The sequence below is a fragment of the Grus americana genome, chromosome 20 (assembly GCF_028858705.1).
Source record: "Grus americana isolate bGruAme1 chromosome 20, bGruAme1.mat, whole genome shotgun sequence".
Lineage (NCBI taxonomy): Eukaryota > Metazoa > Chordata > Aves > Gruiformes > Gruidae > Grus > Grus americana.
Window position 1 is genome coordinate 11319326 of NC_072871.1, and position 7518 is coordinate 11326843.

At 52.6% G+C, this 7518-nt stretch overlaps 1 long non-coding RNA gene across 1 annotated transcript; it reads right to left on the reverse strand.

The window, feature by feature from the left end:
- Positions 1-2790: 2790 nt before the first annotated feature.
- Positions 2791-4908, reverse strand: LOC129215540 (uncharacterized). Its single transcript, XR_008580020.1, has 4 exons — positions 4732-4908; positions 4129-4281; positions 3699-3938; positions 2791-3225 (listed from the first exon to the last, which is right to left on the reverse strand). It is a non-coding gene; the product is annotated as an uncharacterized LOC129215540 (long non-coding RNA).
- Positions 4909-7518: the final 2610 nt, after the last annotated feature.

Below are 7518 nucleotides of genomic sequence, written 5' to 3' on the forward strand. Positions count from 1 at the left end.
GCTCTGCACGCTAACGAGTGGGAAAGGCCGTGCTGCAGGCTGCCCTGTCACACTGCTGTCTTAAGGGATTTCATTCCCCAGGATTACATTTTAATATTTTAAAGCAAACAGGACACACACATTGCAATTTAATCCAAAGCACCAGACTCTTGGTGGACAGAACCGGGCCCAAGGAAGAGAAAAGCAGTTTCTGCACAAATGGGAGAAAGAAACCAGAGCAAGGAAGGAGTGCAGACTGGTTTTCCCAAAAAATGCAGAGGGGAACAGGGACTGCAACCTGCCCTCTCCATCAACACTGGAGCAGTAGCCACCCGCCCTGGCCTCCCCGCCTGGCTGATCTCCTCCCATGCATTTGTAACTTCGACGATACAGTACATTTTATAAAAGAAAGCAGAAGTGTATTTGAAAGTAAGGATCTAGGTGTAATTTAATCAAAGTTTTCTACATCATTTGCAATGCAAGGGACCTGATCTTCCTCTTCCTCACCCTGGCGTGAGCCAGGCGTTGCTCCAGGGAAAACCATGGGCCTATTTCTGCTGTCGTTTACATGAACATAAATCAAGAATTTACTCAGTTGAAATAAGTGGAACTGCACCAGTGTAAAACCAGTGTGAGATCAGAGTTACAGTGCTATAAAAGCAGTGTGAGATTAGAATCAGCCTCAGTATATTATGGAGATGGTTTGAGGAAAGCCTAGGGAAATTAGTAACATTGAAATTGGAAAAAAAGAAAAAAAATGGCATGTGATTTCCTGATGATTTGGAAAATCAAATCCTCAAGGCCAGCACTCATATTCCTTCCTCCCGCTGAGATGCCTGTACTGGTGAGCACTTCTGCCAGAACGGTGTTCCTGTATTATTTCTCTTCTGGGTGAAGCAGCTGTGAGATGCTCTGTATGAAGATGCCGTACAAAAATAAATTGAATCGAATTAGGGAAACAACTAAAGTAATTTCTTCTCTGTCCTCACATTATCCATTTACGTTGATTCTTTGGGTGCTCCAAAGGGGATTTGCATCACTATCCTGTCAGCATCCACAGTCCCTTCCTCTCCTCTCAAACGAGCCTCGGCACCTCCTAATTCCACGTCTTTTTATTATTCTTCCCTCTCTGCCTGCCCCTGTTCGGAGACTTCAAGGAGATTTTTACGGGGCAATTGGCTTCCCTGGCAGGTTGGATTAAGCTGTGATTTGCTTCCAATTGCAACGAGCGACAATGTTCTAATAAGACTTTTTGGGGACATGAATTAAAGGAAGGAAAAACAAATACTGTCTTTTAAATGAAATAATGATGCGTAAGGCCTGAAATATAATGAGAAGCGTATCAGTGGCAATTTGAGTTGTTAATGGAGCCTGTGCATTGATATGCGGTGGCAAGCACGCTCAGAGGCAGTCAAAGCAATTCTGGCGTCACGGACCCGGCGGAGGCTGGGACAACATCCCCATCCAGCACGGCTTTCTACTGCCCTAAAATTACACGTTGTGTTTCCAAGAGGATGAATTCCAGAAAGTCCCAGGGCCCGGGCTGTAAGTAGGTCAGGCTAGATGTTCATCGCCACGGTCTCATATGGCCTTGCAGTCTCTGTGCCCTGCGGTGAGGATGCAGAGCAAGCAGTAAATAGCACACCGCCGGGGACAAAGGCTCCATCCCCCTGCCAGGCTCGGCGGAGGGGACCTGACGTGGAAATGGCTGCAGAGATGCGGTGCAGAGATGCCCCGGGGGCTCCCGCCCTTGGTGTCCCAGATACTGATGTACTCCCCATCCTGGTGAGGGACATTTTGGAGGCTGCTCTGGTCCATCCCTGCTTCCACTCCTGCCCAGCCTCTCAAGGTACACTCATCTACTCCCACAAGCGAGCCAGCGAGCTGCCTTTGCAAAGTCTCCGCTGCATTATCCCAGGAAAATCACCATCACTGCCACAAGGCGTAAGTAATTCACCCCTTGATGATGGCGACGAGCCCTGCTCATCTCAGCACCGCAGCACCCGCCACACTTCACATCAGCCGAAGGGAGAGGCTGGGGGGACTGCTGATGGTTTTCCTCTTCTGTGTTGGTAAAAAACCCCAGAATTTGTCACGAAAAGGTGGGAAACCCCCGAGTCGCACTCATGGTGGGATAGTTCCCGAGGCAGCAGTCCTGCCTGGCTCAGAGCAAGGGACTGAACGTGGCTCTGTCCCGCTGCCCCAAGCCCTGACCACTGTACTGTGCAATTCCCCTTCTCCTCCTCCTTCAGAGCCCAGGAGGGTTTCTCTGCTAAAGCTTCTATTTCAGCTCACTGGAAATTCCCTGCCGAAAAGAAACTCCACCAGAAAATTCCCACTTGGCGCTGGCTCTGTTGCACATGCGAAAGGTGCAGACACGGGGGGTTGCAGTTGCACAGCCCGTGCGATGGCCGGGGATGCTGTGAGCGGGTCCGGCAGCACGAGCCCCGCTGCCATAGCTCGCTCTCATCCTGCTGTACAGCCCCGGTCCTGTAACACTCCCTGAAGGTGCTGCATTTTGCTTTGGAAGAGCGATGCCCGGCCCCGTCGCAGCACTCATGCCTCCCTCCCTCAGCACCGGGGTTTCCAGGATGCGGCCGGGGGTTCAGATCACCAGCTGCTGACACTGCACTTTTCGACAAGAGAGACGCATTGCACGGATTTCCAGTGTAAATCGTGAGACAATCCAACATAAACATTTCGAAAGAGATGGCAGAAGGGGGATGAAGTGAAGCATTGGGGGGGGGGGGGGCAGGTCCTGCTGCCATTTACACGATGGGAAATCGGACGTCACTTCCCAGGCTGAAGTGACCTTGGCTGAGTCCCCCAGATTTACTCAGCTTTTGCAGCAGCATCACCGAGAGCAGGACCCGACCCCTGAGGTCTTGCTTAGCAAGCAAGGTTGGAATTTCAAGAGAGCCTTTCCCCGAAATATCTTGAAATCTCCCGGTTTCCTCCCCCAGCCCCCTGTGCTGACCCCAGTTCCTAGGGGACCCGCAGGGGTTTGTACCCCCCCCGGCACAGCTCTGCTCCGCAAATGTGATAGATCCAAGCTCAGGCTCAGCCTTGGGGCGTCTGGCACTGAAACGTGGCAGCCACGGGCCGATGAACGAGGCAGGTAACATCTTCCCTTGGCTCTGGGAACATCTGGTTTTGATGCTGCTCGAAGCAGTTTCCAATCCCGCTGTTGTGTGCGCCACAGAAACGCAGCTTCTGGTCCACCGTGCTCTAGGAAATGTTATCATGCTAAAGAAATTACAAAAATAAAACCCCAGAGGTAACGCTGTACATACAGGTCCTGCCTGCCTGGCAGAACAGGAATCCTCTACTTAGAGGACCCAATTAAACCACCACCGAGGGAGATCCGCTCGAGGCAGGGGTGATTGGCCTGTCCTTGCTTCTGCTGCTAAAGTTTTGCAGTTGTGATAGAGAACATGGTAAGGCAATAACCAGGACAATTTTATTTCCCTCGTCCGCTCTTTCTCAAGGATCAATAGTTCCCGGGTTTTTTGCCAGACAAACCCTGGTTAAGTATGTCTTGGCTTTAAAAAGATCACTCAAGGTTGAGGACTGGCTCACGCTCAGTGTCTCAGCAGGCGATGAATTTGAAGCTGGTTTAAATGTGGTCCTAGGCTTTGTATAGCTCCCAAGTGGTTTTGATTTAAAAATTAGTTGTGGCATTCACGGTGTGTGATCATTCCCTAATGCAGCCTAAATACCTTCGCTGCCAGCAGGGTGCCCGTCCCGGGGGTGCTGCCTGCACCCCACTGCAGGCAGGGCTCCCTCCTCCAGCACTGGCAGATGTGCGCGCTGGCCGACACGGCTGCTGGCCGCGTTGCGCTCCAAATCATACGTGGATCTGCACCTATTGCTCAGTTTTATCCAGCATTTTGCTGGCGCTCAAGTTTCTCCATCAAGTGCTGCAGCTTCAGCAGGGACGTGGCAGAAACCACCAAAGCCTGGGGAGAAAAAAGGGGGGAGAAAGGTGGGAAAACCTACTGATGTGCAGAGCAAGCCCCAAGTGCAAGGTGAGCTGTCCCGGCCCCTGCCCCGCTGCCCGCTTGGCTGCCAGCGCAGGCAGCCCTGCCAGACCCCCCACCGGGGGCAATTGGCAGAGCTCAGTAACACCTAATTACACCAGTCGGGTACCTGGCCCGTTAACGCCACGGCTCCGCAAAGTGAACCTGTGCTCATTTAGACCCGTTTAGTTTCCAGTCCTGACGAGGCTTTTTAATAACCTGCCGACGAGCGAGCGGCAGTGCGTTTTACGCTGAGCCAGGGTACTCGGAGATGCTGGGTTTGCTGCGGAAGCGAAATGCAAAATAAAACATTATTACAAATAATAGTAGTGTTTGTGAGCTGCACTACGTAAGAGCTCAGCATTGGGATTGTTGCTTCATTACAGAGCTCTCTCCTGCTAAATCTTTTCTGATACTAAAGCTGGCTTGATAGGGTCCTGATCCCTAGTTGAAACATCAATATTACTAATAAATAGAAATAACAAGTGAGGTAAAGGGCCAGGCCAACATGACCTGCTTTATGAATTAATGTAGTGAAAACTGGCCATTTTCCTACAGCCTTTATGTACTACAGGCACACATACGAACTTCATATGCATTTATTGGACATCAGTGCACTGAAATAAAGCTGGAGCAATGCTGTAACCTAATTACCCACTTGCCAGGGAAAAAGTAGGGAAAGCCCATTGCATACACCCCCGTGGCTTTCAGAAACGCTCGCTATTTCTCTCACCGGGCAGATGAAATCATCTCTTCCAGCCAGGCTTTTTCTCGGTGTGGATCCCCTCCCGGCCCCAGAGCCCAGAGCGGAGCAGGCGGCTGCAAGGTGTTTCCAGAGCTCCTCGTTTGCAGGGATTTTAGCCCGAGTCCCCTGCGCGGTGCCTGGGTGTCACGGCAGGGACGTGTTTGGTCGGGAGCTGGGGCATGGGGGGATGACTGTCAATGGGAGACGGGCAACCTGACCCCTCTCGTCCTGAGCGTGAGCATACAAGTGCACATGCTTGTGGCTATATATATCTCTGTATCTGTATCTATATATACACGTACATATGTGGAGAGAGAGATGATGTGCATTGCTCTGCTCATCTGTAATTCTGTCCTGTGATTTTTGCATCCTGGGTGATTATTATCGGGAGGTGTGAAGCAGACGTGACTGTGCTTTGCTATGCGATATGATACTATCGTCACCGTAATGTTATATCCAGGCACGGCGGCCGGATCCGGCTCCCGGGAGCGCCGACCTGCCAGACTTGCTGCCAGCGATGCCGTGCCGGCTTTACACCGCTGCAACAGCAAGCTGGGTCCGGCCCTTCCTCCCAGACAGAGACACCGCGTTGTGTCCATAATTTATAAGCTATTCAAAATTTATCGCTGAGAACAAACTCTGACTACAGAAGGGTTTTAAATCCTTGTTAAGTATTAAAGTGGAAATAACCGTGCTAACGCGGTGCTGGCAGGCAGCGGGGACAGGGCAGCATCCTCCCTGCCCGCCCGCCCGCTGAGCCTGCCCCCATGCCCCGCTGCAGCTGACCCAATGGTCCCTTTTATCCCCTTTTTTTTCCTTTTTTCCCCTCTTTTTCCCTTTCTGTTCCCTCTCCACTGCCATTTCTCCAGCCACAGGAGCCCCCGGGTCAGGGGCAGGTCGGGGGCTGGCCGTGCTCCCCCCACACTGCCCCCAGCCCCCTCCTTGGGGGGGGACCCTTGGCTTTGCCGTGGGGGGCCCAGCTAACGCCAGCGATGGGCTGACAGAGCCATACAACCGCTTGTCACCCCGCCGGTGACGAATCGGCCTCGGTTGACAAGAACGGATGGAGGCACTTCCCGGGCTGACGCGGGGGGCGAGAGCGGGGCCGGATCGGGGTCCCGGGGGAGATGCGGGAGAGGTGCCGGAGGTGGCACCGGGGAGGACGGCGAGGTGGGACTCAGGTGGCTGAGCCAGGGCAGCCCAGCACGTTTGGGGTCTGGGCTGGGGCAAATTTAATAAGTCTTACGGCGGCCTCCTCCCAGGGCTTGGCTTAATGGGATGCCAGAGACGACAGGGTTGCCTCGATCTGCTCATTCCCTGGGTCTGGGGAACCATCCATCTTGCTCTAACCCTATTTTAAAAAAATATAAAAGGAAAGAAAAGGAGGGGGTGGGGGAGAAAGAAAAATGATAAATCTGTTCAGGGCTTTTGTTTGCCTGCAATTCCTGTAAAGGACAAAAAAATGAAATAAAAGCCAGGCCCATTTTTTCCCCGCTTGGTGTTGCCATGGGATAGAAAGCCCCCCGTTCTCAAGAGTGCAGTGTCTTTGGGGAGGGAAAAGAAAAAAACCCTCATTAACGTTATGAGTTGCATCTGTTCCCTGGGTCTGGGTCGCTTCCAGCCCGCCAGCTCTCCCGTTGCCTGCCTTCCCCACCCCCGCACATTCCCATTGCTAATTTATTTGGATATCCATGCCCTCAGAAATCAAAGGGGAGATCCGTGCTCCGGCTCCGAGACGATGATCGCCATGCTGAGAGCATCCCGGCTCGGAGAGCATCCCAGCTCTCGCCTGGACACGGGAGGCAGAGGGCAGTAGCTGGAGCGGGGTCTGGGAGCGGGACGCCTGCGCATCCCTCCGGAAAACAGAAATAATAATCCTGGGTCACCACTGCGAGAGGCAGGAGAGGGAGTTCATGCTTGGACAATGCCTTGGGCAGGAGGGATTTGGAGCAGCATTGCAGGATATTGATCCTCTGCACCTTCTTCTCCTGGGACCTCTGACCTGCCAGACCCAAGCGCTTAAGAAACCGAATGAACAAACCTTCCTTTTCTGCTCCTACTCGGCTCCCTGGCTCTTTCCGTGCTCAGGGAATGCATGTGATCAGGACCCAGTGCTATTTACCACATCCAGGAGGGTGGGGAGGAGTAAAAAAAGATCTTTGATGTAATACACTGTCATAAAAACATGTTTGTACAGTAGAGCAGAGGCTCTCCAGGACTTTGCAGAATGAGGGAATTTGTTTGATATTTCCAATTGCATGTGTTAAGGAACGTGAATGCAATTGCCTTTATCAGAGCTGCAAGGTAAAATACAGCAGACGGTGCAGGGTTGGGAGCCATAAAGCAAAGAGCTTTACAGTGAGAGACAATACAGCCAGAACCAGTGCATGGAGAGGGGGATTTTCTTACCCAGCCATGGCTCCTATCTACCCGGCTCTCATTTCCAGGCTATTTATAAACGAAGTGCCGGGAGAAGGCTGGTCGTTGCGTGCACCGAGTCCCCCAGCGCTGCGTGCACGGCTTTCTGCACCACGCTGCTAAAATGCGCCCGGTTCTCTGCAGATCCGGCTCTGAGAGTTCAGGGGAGCAGCAGCCCTGACCATCCAGGTCCATCTCTGCAGCAGGGATAAGTCCAACGTGAGGAAGGAGGAAAAGTGGTGATTTCAGCTGCCGTAAACCGGAGGTTTGGTGCCTGCTGTGCTCCCAGTGTACATGAGCCAGGCCCTAAAATACAGCTCTCCTGGATCAGGAGGCTCCAAGCTGGCGCAAGTCCTG